The sequence below is a fragment of the Microtus ochrogaster genome, chromosome 19 (assembly GCF_000317375.1).
Source record: "Microtus ochrogaster isolate Prairie Vole_2 chromosome 19, MicOch1.0, whole genome shotgun sequence".
Classification (NCBI taxonomy): domain Eukaryota; kingdom Metazoa; phylum Chordata; class Mammalia; order Rodentia; family Cricetidae; genus Microtus; species Microtus ochrogaster.
The window spans coordinates 37,338,234-37,350,793 of record NC_022021.1 but is presented as its reverse complement, the minus strand read 5'-3'; the positions used below and the strand labels follow the sequence as shown (position 1 = coordinate 37,350,793).

The 12,560-nt window shown below is 35.1% G+C and overlaps 1 pseudogene; it reads left to right on the top strand.

Annotated features, from left to right (window-relative positions):
* Positions 1 to 8,780: 8,780 nt before the first annotated feature.
* On the top strand, positions 8,781 to 9,903 carry LOC101994112 (annotated as a pseudogene).
* Positions 9,904 to 12,560: the final 2,657 nt, after the last annotated feature.

Here is a 12,560-nt window from a genome sequence, read left to right as displayed (position 1 = left end):
ATTTGCATCTGTGGCTGTGTTCTGAAACTTTTTCCCAGTCACAGTTTTGTTTGTCCATAGTATTTCTCTATGATAAGAGGGCTACATAAACACATTCTTTTCAATCATTTCTCTGACCTTAGATTTCAGCTTAATATACAAAGTGGTGAATAAAAAATCTGAAATAGGACTATTACTGTATTATCTGTTTCCAATTAACAGGATTTGTTCATTTTTGGCACATCTTTTAAGTTTTCATGTATATTATATTTGTGAAAAAGAAAGCTATTTTAGATATAATTTAATTAATCTTCAATATTCAGCACTGTTTTCTGAGAAATATGACATATTACACAAAATTAAACTTATATTATCTTGATAAAATATGTTTTTAATGAAATAAAACACAATAAATGAGTGAAACTCACTATATTACTTTGATAATTTCTGTCATGTATAATCAAAGTTATCAAATTTCTCTTCTCAGTACAATCATCCTAGATCCATTGGTTTTTTTAAAATTGTCATTGACTTTTCAAATAGGTGTGGAATATTCTGTTTTCTACAATATACACAATTAGCATCTTTATGTTGTTTGGGTTGAATTAAAACACTATCACTTTAGGCAGATTACAAAAATGAGTTTTCTCAATGCTATAAACACTATCTGACAAAAAAAATCACCTTAAGGGAGGAGATTATTGATCTGGTCCATGTTTAAAGGATGCTGTCCATCAAAGTGAATAAGGCATAGTGGCTTCTCATATTGAATTCACTGCCAAAAAGAAAAGAAACTGATTTTTTCTTCTTCTGGCTTCATCATTTTTTCTTTCATTTTTGTAAGTTTCTAGGCCATGCTGTGGTGTTGCTCACATTCACAGAGTATTTTTCCTTCTAAGAAAAATTTTATTTTATTTTTCCTTTGCCTCCTTGGATAGATGTGCTGGAAGATACCAACATGGATGTTTATTGAAGCACTATTCACATTATCGAACTAATGTCATCCGATTAGGTTCCCCCATCATTTGAATGGACAAAGAAAATGAGTTCTATATACAAAATGGAAATGGATGTATCCTTACTATAGGAAGAAATGAGATCGATTGTTGGAAAATATTCAACTAGAGATAATTGCGTATGTTCTCTCACTGTATGTCATATAACTTTTGCAGATCCAAAAAAAAATGATACTTTTTAAGAATACTATGACATGGAGGTGGAAAGGAACCCAGGGCACATAAGGAGATTGTCCGGAGGAGGAAGGAGAAGAGACTAAAGAGAAGCAAATCGAAGAATGGAGATGGTGAAAGCACGTGATATGCTTTTAAAATTGGCTGCACTGGCTTTTTCATGCCTATAACACCTTAGTTATATGTCGGCTAGAACATCTGTGAATATGGATCAAGAGAGTCAGAAAGCATAACATGACACCATGCCCAAAGTTTGGAAGGCCCTGGATATGAAATCTCTGTATACACTGTATCTGTTTGTGAATATGTATGAAAACACTCACAAAAGCAGACCAATGGGTGCGCATTCTGTATGAGTATAAATCCAAACTGGTAGATACCGAATATTAATCCCTTGTAATATTCAAATAGACCACTGTGGTGATATTTTGTCTTTGCTGCATCAAGTAATGCTTGCCTGAATATCAAAGTGTAGAGCTAACTACACTACTTAGGCATAGAGTCCGGGCAGTGTTCATGCACACTTTTATTGCCAATACTTAGAAGGTAGAGGCACACAGTTCTCTGCGTTCAAGGCTTCCCTAGACTGAGCAATTCTCAGAGAAACAGTGCCAGGTGATAGTGGCTCATACCTTTAATTCCAGTACTTGGAAGTCACATACCTTTAATTCCAACACTAAACAGGTGGAGACAGAAGTGATATAGCTGCGGGGAAAGAGGAATATGAAGTGGGAGGAGACAGGAGCTTACTACATTCATTCTGAGTATTCCTAGAAATAGGCTCGCCTATTTGGTCTGAGAATTTAGAAGATGTAAGAACTAGTGGTTGGCTTCTCTTCCTCTCTGATCATTAAGCATTTACCCCCACATCAGACTTGAAGTTTTTATTTTTAAGACCAATTAGCAATTATGCAACAGACCACTATTAGTTTATAATTCTTACCTCCTGGCCCTCAAAGCCTCCTAGTCATTTCACCATACAACATTCATTTATTACATATCTATAAGTCTTGAAAGTAATAAAAATATGAGCATCCTTTAAAACAAGAAATTAAAAAGTTTCTTCGAAACTCAAGACAATGACTTCCTAATGTCTTCTTGAAGGTAATCTTATTCAACCACGTACTGTGTATGTCTTTGCTTTCTAGAACCTTAGTGGAAGCCTCAATGACCACATAGCTACAAAGCTAGTATTTCACAGAAAATAATATAAACATCTTTGCAAGCTTGAGATGTACCTTAGCTTCTTGGAATATAACTTCTGTGGTTGCAATGTGCTTTCAAGGAAACCTTCAGGAGATGCTTTTCCGAAATGTTGTCCTATTTCTGCACCATATTATTTTGGGCCTCTTTCTTCAAACTCGGTCTTTTGGAATAAATTTGCATTAGTAAACACTAGCCTGTCTTGTGCTCTAACTAGGCCTTCTGTGTGTGAATGCAAGTAGTGAATCTTGGTCTGTTTTTGGAGCTACTAACAGTGGCATTAAAAATCTATCCCGGGAACATGAGCTGGCTTTTTGGAATCCATTCACTATGATAGAATGTCTTACTTAGGCTTGATTTGGTGGGCAGGAGCTTGGTCTTGACTCAAGTTGGCATGGCAGACTCTGTTGACTCCCTATAGGAGGCCTTACCCATTCTGAGGAGTGGATGGTTGGTTTTTGGGCTCTTGGAGGAGGATGTGAGGGCAAGAACAGGAAGAGTGAAGGAAGAGGAAATTGCCATCAGTATGTAAAATAATTTAAAAAGTTAAAATAAAAAAATAAAAATATGCTATCTTTAAAGATTTTTTTTATTTTTTAATTTTCAGACAGGGTTTTGAAGACTTTCCTTGTTCTAGTTCTCTAGTTCTTTTGGGCAGAACATTGGTGGCTTATGCCTTTAATTCCAGCAATCAGGAGGCACAGGTAGGGGGATCTCTGTGAGTTCAAGGTCAGTCTCCTTACAGATCAAGTTCCAGGACAGACTTCAAAACTACAGAAAGAAACACTGACTTGAAAAACAAAAATAAAAGCAAACAAGCAAAAAAAAAAAGATATTTTAGACAAGGATCACAATGATCATTATATAAAAATTAAAAATATTTTTAAATTTTATTATTATTAATATTATGAGAATGTGAATGTTGGTTTGTGGTATTGTATATGTGGTGTGTGTGTGTGTGTGTGTGTGTGTGTGTGTGTGCATGTGAGTGCTCAAAAGACAATTTTGTGGCTTTTGCTATTTTCTTTCACCTTTACATGAGTTATAGAGATTATACATGCATCAACAGGATTGAACAGGGAGTACCTTTATCACATGAGATATCTTACAGGCCACGTTAATTGTTTCCTTCCTTTTGAGTCATTTATACAGATATGTAAATATTGACACAAGTATATAAATATTAATTTAAAGAGCTGTCTTCAATTTTACAGAACATGTCTTCCAAAATATAACTTTCACTCTATTTTAAGAAATAAGAATTATATAATAAGTCAATTATAGAGATTCAATGACACTGTAAAAAATATTGATATAGCAATTATGAATATATATTGAAGGAATTTGAAAGAAAAGATACTTAATTGAAAATTGATCTGACCCCCACCCTTTCTCCCATTTTTGTATCCATGTAACATGTTGACAGATTTATTATACTAGAAAACTTTTCTAACTGAAGGTTTGACATGTGACAGATTTTTATATCTCTAATCAAAGTAAATTTTTTTCCTTATGACCTTGACTACTTTATCTGACTCTTTTCAGCTTTTCCTCTTGAAATGGAAAATGAAACCAAAATAGAATCTTGGTGCCAAACAGATGCTTCCTTTGGCTGAAATTGTCTTGGGTAAATTATAAAATAATAATTAATATCTCAGAGTCAGTGCCCAGAAATTATTCAAGCATATCCATTACCTCTGTACATAAACAGAATCAATTTTCATTAAATATGCTAATTCTACCCAGGCTCATTATCAAAGCTTTTTCAATGCCTGACTAGGCATTATGCCTTATTTTCCAAATCAAACCAAACAATTTTTCATTATTTGTTTTGATTATCTTCAATATGACCAAGCCTAATTGTATTGAGAACAGGTGCATTTGTGTTGCTAAAGGAACAAAAATAACAGTTTGAATATGAGCCGGGTGTGTACCATGTGGTGCAATTATTTCATAAGGACACACAGTGGGAAGGATTCTGCTAATAGCTCTCTTACTTAATATAATTATAGGCCAAATGGAGAATAAAAAGGGAGCAGGGGAATTATAGATCATAATTTCCAGTGGCATCTTCCAGATGAATCAATAGATGAGAATAATTTTATTCAAAATTTTTAAGGGAAATCAAAATTAATTACCTCAAATATATTTCTGCAACACAATTCCACTTTTGTAGTGTAATATACTTTATCAGAAAAATATAAAATTGGAGTATTCAATTAACAGCATAAATATGTTCTACACAATTTGTTAAAATTCATTTGTTTTAAAAATATGACAGAAACATAACCAAGCAGGTAGCTGACTAAATTTTCTGAACCTGTTAATTAGATGTTGGATTTTTTAGAATATATTTTTGAGTTATAACAGCAGTCACTTGATTATATTTATTAGCAACACTGTAGTCATGCTAAATGATTGACATCTTATTTAATACTTTAAATACATAAGTTGACACCATTTGCCATATCTGAAAAATGAAGCATCAAAGATTACCCAAACAAATCATATTCAAATTCAAATGCTTGCTAGAAGTCTCTAACAAGACATTTCAAAACGTTTCTCTAAGCATTAACGTATCAGCTTTCCATCTTATACAATGGTATTCAGTAGTATTGAGCAATGTTTCAGATTATTAAATATCACATGTTAATAAGCAGAAAAGTCTTGTTGAGTTGTGAATATTTTGTAAATGATATTTTTAATCTCTTATGTTACTGGTTTTAAATATTTTTACTAGAAAGGATCATTGGAAACATATGTTCTATAATTATAATGAATTATCACTTAGGACATAATAAGAAATCATATTGAAATTATAATTATGGATGAATAATAGACACAGAGATGATTAAATATCTGAAGATACTAGGCATTTTAAATGTCCATCTCTCCATCTATTTCTGTGTTCTATCATCCATACAAATGATATATCTTGCCTCTAAAGTGTTGGAACTAACTATTTGTAGTTTGTTATATAATTTATTTGGTATTTCAAGGTTCAAATGAACTAGTTAATATCATATAATTAGTAAAAGAATGAAAAATGCCTTTTTGCTACATAAACACATAGGTGTGCACAATACATTTAAATATATATACAATGCAACCTTGTTTACTTACCTTTGTTACTTAATAATTTAGCAAAAATGTTCTAAATTACTCAGGATTTTATATGTTGTATTTAACTTCTCTAAAACCTTAGTTTGTAACTGCAAACACTAGTAATAGCTTACTTTTAATAATCGTATTTGTTTTTGTTTTAGCTTGTTTGCCTAGACATTTGAAATCTATCTGCATATGCCAGAGAGGTCATTTGATTTCCTCTTCTATAACTCTCCAAAGATTTCTTTGAAGTCTCTCTCTCTCTCTCTCTCTCTCTCTCTCTCTCTCTCTCTCTCTCTCTCTCTCTCTCTCTCTCTCTCTCTCTCTCTCTCTCTCTCTCTCTCTCTCTCTCCCCCCTCTGAACCTAGAACCCCACTTTCTAGTCTAGGTCAGAAATAAGAAGCCACTCCAGCTTCCCTCCACCTACGTGCACACGTGTTGCTATGGTTTCCGGTGTTTGCTGTGATGACTTGATCTTGATACTCATGCTGAGCTCAGAAAGAACAATTTCTCTTAATGGCTAAGTTGTCTTTTCAGTTCCATATTTTGAATTTCATATTCTTCAAAAACTTAAGTTTTTTCAACCCATGTGTCACAGTTCTTTGGGAAATCAAATTTTCTAGTAGCATTCTTTAAATAAGTAAAGTTATTAGAGATGGAAAAAATTATTTCCTATTTAACTTCATTATTAAATTTGTTCTTAAATTGAGAGCATATTTATATTTCAAATATAGACTAGTATTTATACTACATGTATGAATACTAATATATCACTAGATATATATTCTTAAGATAGACACAATTACACTGAATATCTTTTCATAAAAAACAAAATATGTCAAAAAACTTTCTGGTATGATTATTGAAATTATTCAGATCACCAAAGTTAGAGATTTATTATCTAAAATTTTAAAATAAGGTATTTCCCAACTTCGAAATGATACTATGGTAGAGTACACCAAACCCAATGACAAATACACAGGGTTTGAAATTAATATGTATATTAACTTTGCTCACTTGATATCCATTAGAAAGATCTCCAGGAAATATGGACATAAGAATAATTGATTTTATGAACTTTTTTCTTAAAGAGAAGCTGTCCTAACACAGATGTGAGCTGCATTATATTATAAAGAAATAGTGTTGAAATTTTAAACAATAAAATATCTTTGTAAACCTTGTGGAATGTTTACCAGGCATTAGAATTTGGAAATGATAGACTATGAGTTAGGAAATCTTTTTAGCATAATTTCAGAGCCGCTATTTAGGTCTGAAAAATATATAAGTGATATCAGAAAGTCATAAGTGTTTATATGCAAATCTTATAAGTTTGTATGATAGATCTGGACTGAGTGTGGTATCATTAATATCCACAAGAAGACAGTGGAAGAGATTACACAAAAGTCAACTAGAACAATGAACTTCCAGAGGTATCACCATCCTTGATTTTAAGTTCTACTACAGAGCTATAGTAATAAAAAAACCCCACATGATATTAACATAGAAACAAACTGATGGATGAATATAATCAAATTGAAGTTGTAGACATAAATCCACATACCTTGGGACATGCAATATTTGACAAAGACTTCAAAATTATACAATGGAAAATACAAAGCATCTTCAACAGATACTACTGGTAAAAGTGAATATCACGTTGAACAAAATTCTCTGTATTTACTTCCATCTGGTACAGACAGAAGCCTCTGAAATTTAAGAACCATATTTTAGCATTAATTGTTTTACTTTAATCAATTCCCTTTACATCCTGACAGCAGTTTCACTCCTTCCTTTCTTCACAGTCCACCGACTCTTCCTATCTCTCCCTCCCCCAATCTACTCCTTCTCCATTTCTACTTAGGAAAGGGCATTCCTCCTACACTTATCTACAACAAATGGTGTATCGGTGGTGGCATATATCTTTAATCCCAACACAGGGGAGGCAGAAGGCAGAGGAAGGTGGATTTCTATGAGTTTGAGGCCAGCCTGGTCTACAAGAGCTAGTTCCAGGACAAGCTCCAAAGCTACAGAGAAACTCTATCTAACCCCCTCCAAAACCAAACAAACAAACAAACAAAACCAAAAGCAAAAAAACCCACCAGAAACAAAAGAACAAACAAACAAAAAACCTACAAAAACAAAAAACATGATATATCAAATAGTAAGAGTACTTTGCCCTGTATTAGCACTAAACAAGACAATCCATTATGAGAAATAGTGTCCCAAAAGCCTGCAGCAGAGTCCCACAAAAGGAGGACTCTGTTCCCGGTGTTAGGAGTCCCACAGAAAGATCAAGCTACACAGCTGTCACATATATGAAGAGGACTTAGGTCAATCCCAGGCAAAGAACCATATCTTTCACGAAGAAAACAGCTATTGTTTTCAGCTGTGAGTCTTAATCTTTAAAGACAGAACAATCTACTTTGCCAGAATAGAGAACTGAATTAGAAATGAGAATCATGGCGAGAAAGTTAAAATTTGGGATTTACCAAAAAAAAAAAAATAAAAAATAAAAAAATAGGACAATGATTGGTTGAAAATGCAAAAGTGGAGACATAAAAATAGAGTCATTTACCAAAGGCTAATTGACTCTTCTGCATGACAAAGTCAAGTAATGTTTGGGTCTCCTTCAAAAACAATATACAATTGAGACTGAGAACATGAAGGGAATGATTGGACTTTAATTCATCGCCATGTAAAATGGGGCTTAATTATTTCATGACAATGAGAGGCTAGAGATTCTTGGATTGGAGCAGAATGAATGAGAATACATGAGTAATTAAAAATCAGTCTCCCTGAAGTACTTGTATTTGTGTCTAAATGACCTTTTATCCATCCTTTTCTTCACTTGAGAATTATTAATTAAACAATGCTCTGCTTAATCATTGGATTTGGAATCATCCTGGAGACTCATACCTGCGAATTTGTAGGAAAGTTTAACAAGAACGAAAAAAAAAAATTTACCCAGAATGAGAGCTATAAAATGTTAAAGAACAGGGTTTCAGCCTGAATAAAAAACGAGAAAAGGTAGAAGAGAAGCCAAGCACAAGAATTCATTATTCCTGGCTACCTGATTATAGATACAGTGTGATCACGTGCCTCAAGCTCCTGCCTGCATCCTTCCATTGTCATGATGGACTTTATCCTCTAACCGGGAGGAAAAACAATGTCTGTCTTTAAGCTGTTTTTTTGTCATGCATTTGTCATAGCAATTGACAGCCACAAAATAACTAGCATACGTAGGTATCATGTCCTCTCTAAACAGAGATTCTAGTCGGGAGAAGCCGATTAAGGAGCCGAGCATTTAGTTCCTCTTCCAGAATGAATGGGAACCAGAAATTGGAGGTTTGTAACCAAGACAGGCAGGATTTCGTCTAGCACTTCTCCTAGATTGTCAAGGTGCTGACTGAGGACGAGCTAGGCCACCCAGAGACAGGACAGACGGTGCCATTACCTGGCTTAAGGAGGTCCTAGAGTACAATGCTGTGGGAGGCAAGCACAATCCGGGTTTGACTGTGGGCTTCAAGCATTCCGGGAGCTGGTGGAGCCAAAGAAACGGAGTCTTCAGTGGACCCTGACTGTGGGCTGGTGTGTTGAACTGCTCCAGGCTTTCCTTCTTGCGTTAGATGACATCATAGATTCCGTTCTCACTCGCCGTGGACAAAACTGCTGGTAGGGGAAGCCAGGCATAGGCATGGATGCTGTCAATGAAGCTCTGCTTCTGGAAGCCTGCATCTACTGCCTGCTGAAGTTCTACTGCATGGAGAACCTAAACCTGCTGGAGCTGTTTCTGCAGAGTTCCTATCAGACAGAGATCAGGCAAACCCTTGATCTCATGAGCGCACCCCGGGGCCATGTGAATCTTGCTGGATACACTGAAAAGAGGTACAAATCTTTTGTCAAGTATAAAACAGCTTTCTATTTTGTCTACCTGCCTGTTGCAGCTACCATGCGCATGGCAGGCATTGATGGGGAGAAGGAACATGCCAATGCCATGAAGATCCTGCAGGAGATGGGCGAGTTCTTTCTGATTCAGGATGAGCACCTTGATCTCTTTGGTGACCCCAGTGTGACTGGAAAGTTCAGCACTGACATCCAGGACAACAAATGCAGCTGTCTGGTGTTTCAGTGTTTCCTACGAGCCACTCTGCAACAGCGTCAGATCGTAGAGGAGAATTTTGAGCGGAAGGACCCAGAGAAGGTGGCACAGGTGAAAGCAATGTATAAAGTGCTGGAACTGCCAGCTGTGTTCTTAAAGTACGAGGAAGACAGTAACAGCTGCCTCAAGAGCCTCCTAGAACAGTACTCTGTGCCCCCAACCATCTTCCTGGAACTAGCAAAGAAGATCTACATGTGTAAAAGTGACCTCGAGATTGCAAAGGCTTTGAGAGTCCATATGCCAGGCTTTCTCGGAGGTGGAGTTTAGACTAAGGAAACCATCAGAGGAGGGGGCTTGAAGAGGAGTTCCAGACCAGTATTCCAAAGATGGGTGCCAGAGGCTAAGATGAGGCCCCTGATTATAATATTCCAGACTCTTTGTATAAAAGGGTTTTAGGGAGCTGGGGTGATGCTTTCGACCAAATAAAAACTTTGTAGTTAGAGGTAATTTGGAATGCTTATGAAATTCATACTTAGTTTGTCCTTGCATCCACTTATTAAAATTAAGGCTGTATCATATATCCAGTGATGTCTTCTTTTTTTCATAGGCATATGCATGTATATGTAACTGATGCTCCCTTCAGTCCTCCGCTTTTTCCATTCAGAATTATGCATTCGCAGTGCAGCAGCAATAAGAAACCAAATGGAAATAAGAATATTTGAGGGATGGAGAGATGGCTCAGAGGTTAAGAGCACTGGCTGCTCTTCCAGAGGTCCTGAGTTCAATTCCCAGAAACCACATGGTGGCTCACAACCATCCGTAATGAGATCCGGTGCCCTCTTCTGGCCTGCAGAAATACTTGGTGGCTGAATGCTGTATACATAATAAATTTTCAACAGTTAAGATTCTAAAACTTGTAGAATTCTTTTAAATCAACCTCTTAATTTTGAAATTCAAAATCTTATGAAAAAACAGATAAATCTGTGGATTTTATGTGTGTTACACTGGGATTTGATATATAGAAAGCAGGCAATAAAAATCTAACAAAACAATATGTTTTGAAAGAAAGGTCAAAAGCAATTGAAATGATTTAAAAACCTCTGTGATGTATCTCATAACACAAAAAGCCCGACAATTGGATAAAGTATAGAGACTGAGAGACCTTGGGACACTGAGTCTTAAATGGATTACATTAATTGTCTCACTGAAGGACGGAGGCAGCCTGGCAAAAGAGGAGGCAAGAAGATGGTACAAATCAGGGGTGGTGGAGGACACTAAGAAAATAAATCCTCAAAGTACAACAGGAGTGACACATTTACGAAATCACAGAGACTCTGGAAGCATGGACAGGGCCAGCATGAGTCTACACCATACTGAGAAAAACTGAAAATAAAAAAAAAAGAGAAAACACATGAAAATAAATTTTAAAAATACCATATAGAAAAGAAAGAAAGATAGAAAGAAAAAAGGAAGGGAGGGAGAAAGGGATGGAGGAAGGAAGAGAGGAAGAGAGGGAGGGAGAGAAGGAGGAAGGATTTCAATAAAAAAGGAGTAAATCTTAATTTTTAGACCACCATAAGGCATAACCTTATGTTCTGTGTTTGTTTGTATCTTGGGTTATTTTCCACTTGATGGAAGAATATATCAAAATTCAAATGATTCTTTGAACTGAAAGTCACAGAATTTCATCAGAATATTTCTGTTACTAAAGAAAAAGTGCTGTCACATGTGGTGAATTATCTGCATTATCCACCAGAATGTGAAATCATTAAGTTTGTAATATATATTCACCCACTCTGAGGATAACTGTATCAAGCTAGTACTCAACGCTCAACTTACTGCTTTCACTGCTAGTGATTTTCAGATGAAATGAAATGCTTTTCTTAACATTAGAAACCTCAACCTGGAGAGCAACACATTAAAGACAGTGCCCTTAAAAACAAACTCTCTGGGGTATGCAGAGTATGTGTAAACACACAGTTTGAGCAGATTCTGTTGATATATTTATCATCATCATCACACACACACACACACACACACACACACACACACACACACACAAAATATCTAAAATGTACTGAGAGTTTCTAAAGATTTCATAGTTTCATCATGTAATCATTTTTCCTTACACCTTTCAGTCAACATTATTCTCCAGGTATGCTTTCCTTTGTGGTAGTTTTTCTTTGTGACATAAGACAATATGTCATTTTGTGGATGTTAAACGTCAAAGATGCTCTGGGTTCTCTTCCTTGTGGATTCTGAACCATTGTCATTGTCTGTGCCATCACAGAATATGGTCCTATAACACTGTAATTCATGGCCAAGTTGGTAGGATTATTTATTTATAATCTGTGATGAAGAATAATTTGTATAATTTTATAGCACTCATTAAAAGGACATATGTTGGCAAAATACTTTCCTAAATTACAAGAACCATGTATTTATATCCATTTCCCTGGTGTAACATACCTACTGCAATCTTTCTGTTTTTCTACTTTGACTTTTTAAAATTTTATTGTAAAAATTTAGCACCTTATGAAGATCTGCTGTGTTTCATATTCTCTCCTAGGTATATTTTTTGTGTTCTGTTCTATACAAGATGTGCAAACTTACCCGTATTCTACAAATTTTTGCTTTTACTGTCATTTTATCAGTTATTTCTTTGCAAAGTCTATTACAATTTCAGGTAGATGTTCTGCTTTAATTCAGGTAAAAAGTCATCATTTCCTGAAGGATTTAGTGAAGTCATTTCTAAAATTTCAATTTAGATATTAATAATCAAATTTGTTATAGTATTTACACTTTTCCCTTTGTATCTGAAGTAAGAAAGTAATAAACAATTTATTATGCTGACTTAATGTGGCTTAGTGTGCTAATATTTTAAAATTTTCTCTTTTCTTCAGCTCTGTGTTGGTTAGACATTAAATGTTCTTCCATACGAGTTACAATGTCAACATAGGATCAACATATATTTGAATTAATGG